This window comes from Musca autumnalis, unplaced genomic scaffold, assembly GCF_047663935.1.
Source record: "Musca autumnalis isolate F117 unplaced genomic scaffold, ASM4766393v1 scaffold_1, whole genome shotgun sequence".
In the NCBI taxonomy this organism is placed as follows: Eukaryota; Metazoa; Arthropoda; class Insecta; order Diptera; family Muscidae; genus Musca; species Musca autumnalis.
Window position 1 is genome coordinate 138,915,670 of NW_027411644.1, and position 14,235 is coordinate 138,929,904.

Below are 14,235 nucleotides of genomic sequence, written 5' to 3' on the forward strand. Positions count from 1 at the left end.
CCATTCTGTCGGAGGAAGATTATCTTCTTTAATGACGACAAAGTCATCTGGGGCGAGGTCGCGCTGAGTTCGTTTCCATTTATATCTGCGCTAAAGATTGGTTATGTATTCATTTTTCCAGCGTTTGGCGAAATGAGATTGTATAGTTTTTAATCGTTGCCATCGATTCATGAGGGATAGATTATCGGAAGATGGTTCAGGGATGGCAATAAGAGGAGCTCCTCACAACAGGTAACCACGAGTCAGCGGTGCTAGTTCAGTAGGTTCTTCATTCAAGGGAGACAACGGTCGGGAGTTGAGTATACTTTCAATTCTGATAAGCAATGTAGAGAACTCTTCATATGTGTATTTCAATTTTCCAGCTACCTTTTGGAAATGGGTTTTCATACTTTTAACGGCAGCTTCCCACAGGCCTCCCATATGTGGGGCATGAGGCGGTATGAAGTGCCAAGTAAAACCATGAACATTGTATTTAGAGGCTAAATGCTCTTCTGCGGAGCGTAAAAATGCTTTGTAGTCTTTCGTTAATGTTCGACTGGCCCCAACGAAGTTGGTTCCATTATCGGAAAATAGTTGGTTGGGAGAGACCTCTTCGGCCAACGAATCTACTAAATGTTGCCAGGAAAGCCTCAGAGGACAACTCGGAACAGACTTCCAAATGAATTGCTCGGGTTGAGAGACAGACAAAAATGGCGGCGTAGCCTTTCTGTAGTTTTGCATTGCGAAGGCGTGATGTTTTGAGGTCAAATGGACCTGCAAAATCGAGTCCTGTATTGGTGAAAGGTAGGGAAAATGTGCAACGTTTAAGAGGTAATGCGGCCATGATTTGGTTTCGAATGTGATGTTTGTATATACAGCAGGTTCGGCAGTTTCGAATACATGAACGAACGGCACTTTTTAGTCTGATTACAAAGAACTCTTGGCGAATGGCACGTATCATTAACTGATGCTCAGCGTAAAGTAGTAAAATGTGTGTGAACTCAATCAGCAACTTGCAAAACCGAGACTTTTCGGGAAGGATAATGGGGTGTCTCTCATTAAATCTCATATCAGTATTAGCTAAGCGGCCGTTCACCCGCATTAACATGTTTTCGTCGAGTACAGGATTCAGTGTTAACAGTCTGCTCCTGCTGGGTATTGGTTGGTTAGATGCGAGTGCCTGGTAATCCCACGGAAAATGTTGCATTTGTGCTAATCGAATGAAGTAATATTTTACAAATGAAATTTCATGAGCAAGTATTACATTTGATCGCAATCCTGTGGTCGCATTTCGTCGACAGCCATTTATAAAGCGGAATACGTAAGCGAAAACTCTGAGAACTCGATTTAACGACGAGAAATCTTCTTGGAGGGTGTCTCCAACAATTTGAGCATGTAATGAAATAACCTTCTTTTCGAGCTCTGGTTCTTTGATATTGGCGAGTTTTGGCCAGTGCTTTGGTTCCTTGGCTAACCAGTGTGGTCCGTGCCACCAAAGAGTATTTGTTCGGAGTTCGTCTGCGGAACAACCTCGAGTACCCAGGTCAGCAGGATTATCAGCGGATACGACATGTTTCCAATTTGCATTTCCCACATTGTCGAGTATCTCGGAAACTTTATTGGCCACAAAGATCTTCCAATAAAAAGGTGGTTTGCTGATCCACGATAAAGTTATGGTGGAATCAGTCCATAAGAATATTTCGGGTGAAGGATGGTCCAAATTTTGGCAAACAGATTTTAACAGTTTGGATAACATTGCTGCTCCACATAGTTCTAGCCTCGGGAGGCTTACAGTTTTTAATGGAGCAACTTTGCTCTTGGAAACCAACAGATTGGTATAAGTGTAATTCTCTGAAGATGTGGTTCGTATATACAAACATGCGCAGTACGCCTATTCGCAGGCATCACAAAAACCGTGTATCTGAATATTGGTTGTAACAGACAAATGGATCCAGCGTGGAATTTTAATTTTCTCGATATCAGCAAATTTAGAAATGAAAGCATTCCATTTTTCAAAGGAATGTGCCGTTACTTTCTCATCCCAATCAGTCCCATCAACCCAAAGTTGCTGCATTAGGACTTTCGCAATTATAACGATTGGTGTCAACCATCCTGCAGGATCAAACAATTTTGCAACGATTGACAAAATTTTCCGTTTTGTTATGGAAACAGTGGGTAAATCAAAATGTGTCACCTTGTAAAAGAAGTAGTCGGAAATGGCATTCCATTGAATACCCAAAGTTTTCGTTTCGCTTACATTTTCCAACCGTAAAAAATCTTCGTTAAGAAGATCCTCCGGGGGCAGATTTAGTAGTATTTGAGGATGATTTGCTGTTATTTCCTTCAAAGGAAATCCAGAGGAATGTAACAAATCAATCACTTCATGCAAATACGATTTTGCTTCGATTAGTGAATGAGCACCAGATAAGATGTCATTCACGTAAATTTGACTCTTGAGGATCTGTGAAACTATAGGATGTGAGTCTTGGCTGTCATCACTTAGTTGAAGCAAAGTTCGTATTGCTAGGTATGGTGCACAATTTACACCAAAAGTGAGAGTTTGCAAGGAAAAATTCAACCTTTTCTAAAGGAGAGGATCGGAACAGAATTCGTTGAAATTGTTGATCCTTTTCATGCACAAATATTTGACGGTACATTTTCTGGATGTCCCCATTGAAAACATATTTGAAAAATCTCCATCGTAGAACAACGTGCATTAATTCATTTTGTAATGTGGGCCCAGTATGAAGAATATCGTTCAATGAGAATCCAGTAGCACTTTTTTTCGATGCATTAAATACGACCCTTACTTTGGTGAAAATTCTCTCAGGTTTCACTACAGCGTGATGTGGCAAATAGTAGGAGAAGTAGTGTGAATCTTAAACAACTTCGAAATTTGTGATTGTTTGCATGTGACCCAAGGTAATATATTCAGAAAGTACATTATTATATTCAGTTGCTTGTGCTGAATTCTTGCCCAGTGTCTTCTCAATTCTTAGAAACTGACCCATAGCGGCAGGTCTAGAGGAACCAAGATATACGTTAGATGGTAAATCTTGTTTAAACGGCAGCCTTACAACATATCTACCATCTGATCTTCGAGCAACAGTCTTCCTATAAAATTGTTCACACCATATATCGGATTCAGAAAGTGTTTTTTCGTAAGATACGTTCTCTAATTCCCAGAATTTCCTCAGTTCTTCGTTCAGTGGATCAATTGTTGCTGCCCAGGAGGCGAACGTTACAACAGAGTGGGATGTAGGTTTTCCAATGGCTATCCATCCAAATTCAGTTTTTTGGGCCATCAAGTTACCAGAAATATTCTTTTCCAACCCTGGCTTTATTATGCTTGGTAAGCGGTCGCTACCGTTCGGCTAATTGTAATATTTTTAAATTTGAGAGGTCGTGTATAGCGGTGGGAGATGTTGGCATCAAGTGGTTTAGACTTGAAACAACAATGGCGGCTGTGTTCAACTTGAAATCAGACTGTCTAGATTTCAGAGTGATTTGACAACTTTTAGAGGAATTTTCGAGGACAGTACCACCAAGTCCCGAAATCATCGTAAATGATTTTTTTGTTGGAATACGGAAAGGATTTACTATACGACTTGCAATAAAGGATTCTTGCGATCCTTGATCAATGAATGCACGAATTGTAAACAATTAACCTTGATGTTCAATGTCAATCAATGCAGTTGGCAGGACAGTTTTTTCTCCAGATTGAGAGAAGTTAGACTGTATGTTTGAGATTTGCGAATAAGCGGCAGCTGACGTGGTGGATGCGGATTTTGGCGGATGCCAAGTTTGATTAGGTCGAAGACCCGCGGTAGTTGAAACAGAATTCTTACTATAATTATTATTACCATCATCAGGGTGTAACAAGGTGTGGGGCAATTGACGACACGATTGACAACGATGTTCACTCTTGCATTTTTTGCAATGTGACCGTAGGAAAGACAGTTTTCACAGATTTTATTCTCGTACACAAACTTTCTTTTGTCTGGTAGTGGCCATGACCGGAATTTCGAACAATGTCTTAAAGGATGGTTTTGTTTGCATGCTTTACATGCTTTCGGAAAGGATTCAGTGGAAGCGGAAGTATTGTGTGATGAAACTCTCTGTGAACTGGATGAATGGGGATTTTGTCTTCTGATATCGGAAACAGACTCAATCATATTTAGACGCTTTGTAATAAATTCGTCTAATTGGTCCCAAGATGGTAATTCTTTATTGTTTGACAGAGAACTTTCCCAGGCAGTTAGATGAAACCCAATAAACTAATATTGGGTCCCAGGATATCACAGAAATATTGTAAGTCCGAAGGAAAGATAAACAGTTATTTATTGTGCACTGGAGATTCCTTAAGGATTTTTCTTTCCCCGAGGCAACACTATCAATATCAAATATTTTCCTCAATTGATGATTAACCAAAATGCGCTTATTTTCAAAGCGTTGGCGTAAAGCATTCCATGCAAGTTCAAAATTGTCATCAGTGAGCGGAAACCTTTTCACTATCTGATTTGCTTCACCTCTTGTCTTTGCACGTAGGTGAAATAATTTTTGGGCAAGTGACAATTTTTTGTGTTTAATGTGAATAGCGGTGAACATATCCCTGAAACTCGGCCACTTATCGTAGCCACCATTAAAAATTCAGTGTCACACGGAGGTAACTTTAATGAAAAATCCGATTCATTGCTGGTAATCTTTTCTTCCTTAGGTTGCGGAAGGGACTTCTGAATTTTTTGTTGCTCGATCTGAAGTAGATCGAGAATTGAATACTTGCACCCCTTGTACGATCGGCAACATTCGGAAAACTTCCCATGTATCTCTCCTTTGACATCTTTTGTTAAATTGGAATCGAATGACGTCATCTCATCTTCATGAACTTGAACAAGTTGACGCCAACGCCTCTCTAAATCATCAAGTTCATCTTGTAAACTAGAGGCTGTGTGATCTTCAAGAGGCATTTGTGCAAATTCAGCACAAAAAGTGACCACTTGGTCCGAGAAAAATATAAATTTCTGAGAGGTGGGATTGTTGTGAGTTTATGGCCACTCACGACAATCCCATGTTTAGAACAATGAAAGATGATACAATAGCTTCCCAAGTACTTTTCGTTCAAATAGTTGTAGATTTTATCTTTGAGAATATTAGGGATTGAGTAATCTGCAATGCTAAAGGTATTTGAAAAATTTTGTAACTAACCAACGTTTGTTTTTTCTCAATCAATATTTGTCTCCGCTACAGTGCGGGCAAATACTCTGAAACTTTAACGAATTTAAAGCACCATGAGAAGACAATATCGTATCAATTCAAAATAATTACTTTAGTCAGATCCGAGAAAAGAGATATTGAACAAACAGATCGTTTAAAGATTAGAGAGAACAGGAAAAAACAGTTTTTTTATCTCAAATTGTGAATTCGTATGAAGACAAAACTTATATTTTTTTAAGACTATCTCAGGATCAATAAAAGTGAAAAGAAGGAAGTAGCGGCAGAAAAAATTCGTAATAGAAATTGATGAAGAATTGAGCTAAAGTTGCGACCGTAGCTGAGAACCTTTTCAAGTAGTGCAAAATCAGCGTTTCCCAAGATATTTCCGTTACCGTTTTAGTATGTTTGTATGGGTGAAGAAAACAACAACAACTGTAGGAATTCTATAACTTTTATCGATTGGAAAGTTGTTAAATTTTCTTTTGTTTTTGCAATAACTACAAACAAATGAAATTTTTGCAAAATAAACAATGAGTAAAGTTGTTGAAAAGTGACTGAAGAGGCCCCCAGATGATGACTATCGTTTGTTTTCTTCACGTACACTGTATGTGAGAGAAAGAAACGCATATACAGAAAAACCGCCCAGTATGAATGAAGTTTATTTTTACCAACAGTTACTTTGTGACAGACAACGTCCAAAAAAGCAGTGTATCTTTTTTTATGATTTTGTTTAAATTGATAACTTTTAGTTTTATTTCGACAATTTATCTTTTATGAATTGCAATACTACAATTTGTCTTATAGCATTTAATATTGTCGTCCTAAATGAATATAGAACTTTCTGATTGTTATAAATGATTTAGACAAAACGAGAAAATATCGTAGTTTAATCGTCTGCGGACGTTTAATGCTTGTAAGAGATGAGACAGAGACAAAATTCTCTTATGAATCTTAATTTTTGTATTGTCTTGAAAAAATGTTTTGGTATCTAGATTGTATGCAGTTTACTTCACATTTAATTGATCTTGTGTTTGCGAGTTATCTCCCCTTAAACGCTTGGCAATTCTAACACTCGTATTAAATTTTGTAGCTCTTGCAGCTGAAAATCATCTCGTGTAAACACAGTATTGGTTTAATCCCTTCACAAACCCAGCAGGCACAGCGTATATGAAGTACTGTACAGTGTAATTTCTTATTTACTTTTCTTTATCCATCAGCTACGTTTTACTTCTATCTTATTGCACTCCTTCTTCTCCCAATTATCAAATTCTCTTTCAAAACACACTATTTGTGAGTACCGTTAATTTTTGATGTTGTTAAACCACTATAATTTGCCAGGAATTCTTCCAAATCTTGAACTTTTCTTTTCGTTATTTTAGTGGTAACTATTTGTTGTGGTTATCGTGTAACTGCAACAACTTGAAAAAAGACAATTTCGTCTGTTATTACTTGAATTATTTGTTTTTAATATCTTGATGCACAACCTCTTTGTAAACACAATTTTCCTCCATATATTTGTTAATACCTCTTTTGGTTCTTTCGTATTCCTTGTGTGTGTGTGTGTTTTTTTTTCTTTGAAGGTATTTTTGTTTTTTTTCACTTAGGGAGATGTCAACCCTTCAACGCATTTTTTGTCTGACTACAGGAATCACTGATGAAGATATTAAAGTTTCTGACTGTCGATGAGTACTACTCAGAATACATACGTATTAATGTGTATTTACGTGAGTGCGACTAACAATACCCGCTCCCACTGTAAGGCAGTTCTCTTTTGATACCAATTTACATGCTATGTATGTCGTTAGATATGGGCTTCTTCCTAAGCAAGCGTATGCCTCTTAATAAAGAGCTTCTTGCATACACAAATAGATTATGTAAACATATGGATTGCTATGTTTAAACTAAATATTTCGAACTAATGTAAAGCAGCTTAAATTTTTGTTAACATTGCATTAAACGCAAACGTATTTTTTTACTGCTGTTTCGGATGCAATCATTTGTCTTTTCCTGTATTTGCCCAATTAAGAGTATCCACCGATGCAGAGGGTCATCAAAGCATTTGATATTGTGTTGTCAAATTAATAACCCATTTGTTTTATAAACTATTTGAGAAAAATTTAATGGGAGAGTACCTCCCTTTGTAAAAAACAATATTTGACACACAATAGGGAGCGAATAAGTTGGGCTGTTGTTGCGTGGACTGTAATGTATGTATGTGGGTCGTTTTATGTTAGTCAAACTCGCGTGTTTAATGTAACGAACGTAGTATGTGTGCTGTCAACAAGAGGATGACCATTTATGAAATTACCATAGGTGGCTGGAGAACAAAAAAAATGATTGTAGTTTGTGGAATGAATTTAGCAGAGCAAGAGTGCTATGGGTAGAGATGGCCTCTGCAGAGTCTTTTCGGCAAATTTCTGGCTGTTGGCAGTGATTTTGCAGAAGTGATCTCTGCTTTAAGAGAATGAGAATTTAGCCATTTGTTGTTGGTGTTTTTATTACGAACAGACCCCACACTGTATTGTTATGTATGGAATATATTAACATGTAAGAATTTTCGAAGCGGAGAGCATTAACCAAATATTTTGTTTGATTTTTTTGTCTGCTGTTGATGTAAGAGGGAATCTAGTTGGTGGTTGTTTAAGAGCGGCTGTGGTTGTTATTAATTATATGAGGTACACAGAACAAATCGAAGAGTGATATGTTTCAATTTTTTATGCAGCCGTGTATGTTGATGGCTGCTGGTGTAACCTCTCTGCTTATTGTTAGTATTTAAGAGTATTGCAATGGTTTTTACTCCTTTTTGTTATGCTGAATTTCTCTTGGAGAAACATTGCAGTCGGCAACGATCGGTAGAGGCTCAGGAATTTTCTCTTCTTCTCTAATTGTTCCACAAACATCCCATAAGCGACAATGGAGACTTCTCTCATATCAATGAGTGCACCCCGATTCATATTAGCTCAATGATATGGGACCTACAGTTTATCGCCGAGTCCGAATGGCGTGTCTAAGACACCACTTTTGTAGAGAAGTTTTACATGGCTGAAATACTCAGGAAATGTCGCCAATATTACTGAAGGGTATTTTTCCACCGCTGAAAAGTGTTTTGATGTTGCCTGGCCGGGGAATCAAACCCACGACCTTGTGTGTGCAAGGCGGGTGTGCATATTATTGCACCACGGTGGCACCCTCTTCTTCTTCTACAATGTTGGATTTGTGTGCCATATCCATGTCATCTGGAATGGATAATGCAGTAAATCTGTTGCTTTGAGAGATTGGTGGTCTATCATTTTGGATGCTATCGCCATATACCAAGGAAGGCTTGAGGTATTTTAATGCATTTGCTTTTGGGGCGACCCCCACTTTTCGGAGGGCCGCGGGCCATTTAGGACATTGTTTGTCACTATTTTATTATTATGTCAAAAGTCCTTTTCCATTAAGATTAATATAAGAATGTAATGGCAACAAGACGTTGCCACATGCCACACAACTCGAGCGAATATGGCTTTATTGCAAGATACATTTCCTGGCCGCGTAATTTCTCGTCGTGGCGATATCAACTGGCCACCAAGATCATGCAATTCGACACTATTAGACTGTTTTTTATGGGACAACGTTTCACGGCCGTGTCTATGCAGATAAACCGTGAGCACTTTAAACCAACATTCGTCAAGTTATGGCTGAGATACCGCCATTATGGCAAAAATTTAAATTAAAAAGTTGAACGTGCAAATTTTAGTTTGAACTCAAATATTTTTATTAATTTTTTAACAGTTCGAATCTGGCTTTCGTTACGGACGGTCGTTTACAATCGCAACAGTAAAACTAGAATTAAACAAAACACTCACACAAATCTGTGTCAAAACACTCTACACACCACATTCTTAACTTTTAACAAATTATTAAAATATTGACAACAAATTTCTAAATGATCCGCGGCCCTCCGAAAATGGGGGTCGCCCAAAAAGCAAATGCCTTTAAATGTCTTCCTTGGTATATGGAGATAGCGTCCAAAATGATAGACCATCAACCTCCCGAAGCAACAGATTTACTGCATTATTGTTTCCAGATGGTCTATGCCATGGGACACGAATCCAATAATGTAGAAGAAGATAAAATTCTTAAGCCTCCACCGATCGTAGCCGACTGCAATGTTTCTCCAAGAGAAATTCAGCGTCTACTAGGAAAGGATTGCACATATAAACGTACGTCTGTGGGTACTAAAATCTTCACACAAAACTTTGATAAATATGAGTTTTGTAAGAAATCGCTCTGTAAGAATCGCTCCTCTACAGTTTTTCTACATGGTCTCCCTAAAATACCAACAACTGAAATAGAAGAAGGCCTGGCGAGGTATAACCTCTCTCCAGTGTCAGTAACCGAAGTCAACACCAACTACAGCACACCATACAATGCTGTGTATAGAGTACAGTTTACAAGCAGCAATTTTAGTCCATCACAACTGCAAAATACAAAAACAGCAACAAAACCACGCTATGTTGGAATTGCCTTATGTATGGCCATGGAGGAGAACATTGCAATAGACGTGCAGCATGTATGAATTGCGCCAATCCCCATCAACGAATGCCTATTCAACACCAACCATAGAAAACCAGCAGTTTTAACTTGCTTTAATTTGAAGGAATTCGGTAGAGAAAGAACAGACCATTCTGCCAACGATGTCAACTGTCCCTTACGAGCTCTCTATTTGGAGGTACGTGAGAAAGCAACAAGTAAACAAACGAGGAAAGTAAACTCCAATCGATAATTCACACACGTGCCACCCACAATAACACAGCACAATCCAAACAACAACAACCCAGTAACTCATCATCACTACAGTGAAGACCCACGAACATACTTTGCTCAAGTAAGATCAAATAATAACAACGAAAGAGATCAAGAGATCATCAATCGACAAACTATTTAACATTTTCACAAATGCTCTTGACGAACTAAGCAAATGCACCACAAAAGTGCAACAAATACATGTAGTGATGTCGATGGTAAAACATGCCCATGATATTAAATAAAAACAATGATTTTAAAGTTCTTCATTGGAATTCGAATGGAATTTCTAACTATGCCGTACTCAAACAGTTTGAGATATTACTAGAAAGAGAAAATTTCCATATTGCACCTTTGAATGAGACATTTTTCAACAATAACCATAACCCATACTTTAATAATTATATCATATATATGAATGATAGACAAACGGGAGGACGAGGATCGCCCTTTTGGTGGGAAAATCTATAGAACATTCTCACTTTCCCACTACAAAAACTACAATTATTGAAAATCTATCTATTGAAGTTAGTATTAACCAGAGAAAAATAGTAGTAACAACAGCCTATTCCCCAAGATATACTTTAGTTTTCAAAAATTATTTAATTTTCATTAACAGAAACTAGTGATGAATTTATTCTTCTAGGTGATTTAAATGCCAAACATACAAATTGGAATTGTATAAATAATAATAACAACAATAACAATTGAAGTTACTATTAACCAGAGAAGAATAGTAATAACAACAGCCTATTCCCCAAGATATACTTTAGTTTTCAAAAATGATTTAATTTTCATTAACACAAACTAGTGATGAATTTATTCTTCTAGGTGATTTAAATGCCAAACATACACATTGGAATTGTATAAATAACAATGCAGTAGGTTGTACTTTAAACAGCCTACTGCAAACCTAGAACATTTTTATATATGTATTACCCAGACAGGGCTACATTATATCCTCATCAACGATATGGCAAGTTATCAACAGTCGATTTAGTTGTAAGCAATGCATCCCTATCTATAAATGTAAAAACATTAGGCTATAAATCGAAAAATAATTAAGGAATCATGGAGTAAATTTTGTTTATTCTAACTCAGAGTCCATAAAAATCTCTAAAAAATAAATTAAACATACGTACAGAATCTAGACAACGCGTAGAGAAATGTGAGACCAAAATTATAAAGATTGGGTTTATAGCATGCATATTACAGCAACAACAAAAGACGAAAACTTATTGTTGGAAATTATTTCAACAATATATTTATACCCTACACCACTATGTGGTAAGGGGTATTATGTCTTTGTGCATTTGTATGTAACATACAAAAGGAAACGAAATAGACCCATAGTTCCTTTTGGGGATATACATATAATCACTTTCTGAGTCGATTTATGCATGTCCGTCCGTCTGTCTGTCTGCCTGTCCCTGTATTTTTGTTCGCAACGTACAGGTCGCATTTTTTGTCCGATTCAGCTGAAAATTGGGGACTACAACTTTTTTAGCCATAGGAAGAACGCTATTGCTTTTGGTGAAAATCGGTTCAGATTTGGATATAGCTCCCATATATATTTTTGCTCGATTTCACGTAATTGCTGTACCGAACACGCTATATACGTCCAATTTTGATGAAATTTTGATTGTGTGACTGAATTCCGTCTAGAAATAAGTGTGCCAAACTATATCGATATCGGTTCAGATTTGGATATAGCTTCCATATATATGTTCGCCCGATTTCACGAATTTGCTGCAACAAACACGCTATATACGTCCGATTTTGATGAAATTTGGATTGTTTGACTGAATTCGCTCTAGAAATAATTGTGCCAAACTATATCGAAATCGGTTCAGATTTGGATATAGCTCCTATATATATTTTCGGCCGATTTCACGTATTTTCTGTACCAAACACGCTAAATATTTCCGATTTCGAAGAAATTTGGAATATGTGACTGAATTCAGTCTAGAAATAAATGTGCCAAATTATATCGAAATCGGTTCAGATTTGGATATAGCACCCATATATATTTACGGCCGATTTCGCGTATTTGCTGCTCCAAACAAGCTATATAAGTCCGATTTCAATGATATTTGGAATGTGTGACTGAATTCGGTCTGGAAATAAATGTGCCAAATTATATCAAAATCGGTTAAGATCTGAATATAGCTCCGATTTATATTTTACATATTCACAGTGGTGGAGGGTATCATATAGTCGGCCCCGTCCGACTTTGATCCTTTCCTTACTGGTTTTTAGTTAAATACGAAAAATTGGTGAACAATTTTTGGGAGCTATTATACTGTTTCGCTAAATATCAATACAAAACCTGAAGTATTTTGGTAAACGTCTACAAAGAAAACATTTTGTCATCGTGAAAGTATATTGGCCTTCTGTGCTTAGCAATATATGTAAATAAGTTGTAGAGAGTAATATTGAAATTGCAACAAATGAAAAAAAAAAAACACAAAAGTTAAAAAGTGTGTAATTCGCGAATCCATTAAAATCAGTTGAGGCGCATGCGCTCTTCGGATACAGCGGGTGCATCTCTATCAATTCGTATGTATTTATCCATGTTTCATTCAGTTGTTAAAGTGTGCCGTTAGTTTCATCTTACCATTAAGAACATTTTCAAATGGTTATAAATTTCACTATGTGTATATGATTCTAGACGCCTGAACAGAATCAATCGTCGCTTGCTTCCCAAATGTCAAATTATAAAGGAATGCCAGAGCCTCCTAAAGTAGAACGCAGGCGGATTTGCAAAGATGCTCTGGCATTCCTTTATAATTTGACATTTGGGGAAGCAAGCAAAGCAAGCGACGGTTGATTCTGTTCTGGCCTTAAGCGCATCCGATTTCAGTGACCACCTATTAAAGATACGTCAATATAGCAAATTTTAAACAGATTCGTCAAGAACCGAATATTACACCCGAATATCTGTAATTTATGACACACCTTTTTGTAAATATTACAATCGCGTATACAGGATTCTATTTATGTATAAAATTCCAAAGAAAATCGCGGTTCAATGCGCGGAATTGCCAAAATATATTTTTACAGATTTTTTATATTCAAGGTATCTATATACGCCGTTTTAGTGGATGGATTTGAACTCGGAAGGACTCATTAGATCCGGCGCGTAAAAAACTAAAATCACGCGGGGTTCAAAGGTACCTATGTTACAGTTGCAATTTTTTAAGCCAAAAAATAGTTTCCTTAAGTAAATGTACGTACCAAATTATTGACTTTGGACTCCTCTTACTAGGTAGCTGTATAGAGCACACTCATGAGATATACATCAAACGACATGAAATTACGAGATCTACAATCGTATAAATTGTTTATGTCGTTATGTGGTTGCGACCTCTAATTATAACAAAAATTAAAAAAAAAACGCCGAAATCAAAACTTCAAAATGTCAGCATCGATTTTTGTGAGATTTAAAGTTTTTGACCTCTTTGTTTGTCTGTCCACTTGTAATCGATCTGCAAAAACGACTGAAACTTTATTTTCTAATGTTTGATTTCAAGGGCAAGAAAAAAAGGGAATGAGAAAAATAAGCAACAATGCAAAAGTCTACACTGCATGTAGACAATGCATACATACGTGTGTTGTTGTTTTTATTAGTGAGAAAGAATTCGCACAAACAAAGAGATAGCCATAGTATAGCCAATTGCTGTGCTTTGTGCCAGGATTTGTGGTACATTTGTATAGATGGAGCCATTTTGGTAGAAGTCCCAGTAAACGTCCCCACCAAGTTCGACGTATATAGCTGAGTTACAGCGAGGATCAGTATCGGCAAGCGAGTCCGGAGCAAAGTCTTCTGTGGGATCCTCGTCTATAGGCTTGTCGTAGGGTTTACGAGGAAGATCATTCGTGAGCATGGCACGTATTTCGCGCTGCCATTTAAATCGTGGTACTCTTGCCCCAACTACCATTTTTGCGAATCGAGTTCCACGATATACGAAAGTCTCGAGATTTAGCTTGGTTTGCAAGCTCAGTGCAATGCGAGATACCGTGGCGTGTGGGTTGATACTTGCGCGACAAATGTGCGGCATCATAGGTTGATTTGGCATGATGATTTTGATGTGAGCTGTAGGTATAAATTATTAGACCAAGCAAAGGGCATAACTTGTTTTGGGACCAATTTGAAGTCGCTATCGTTCAGTAGTTGGTGAAGTTGTGCTGCTTTAGAAGTAGATGGTTTCTCTTCGTGACCTTTAGATGTTGTTGCTTGGTGTGTGGGTGATG

General features: G+C 37.3%; 1 protein-coding gene across 18 annotated transcripts in view; it reads left to right on the forward strand.

The window, feature by feature from the left end:
- The window catches only part of Bili (FERM domain-containing protein 8 Bili), a 1,367,054-nt gene that overhangs the window by 356,562 nt on the left and 996,257 nt on the right, over nt 1-14,235 (forward strand). The gene's annotated exons all lie outside the window — the stretch shown is intronic.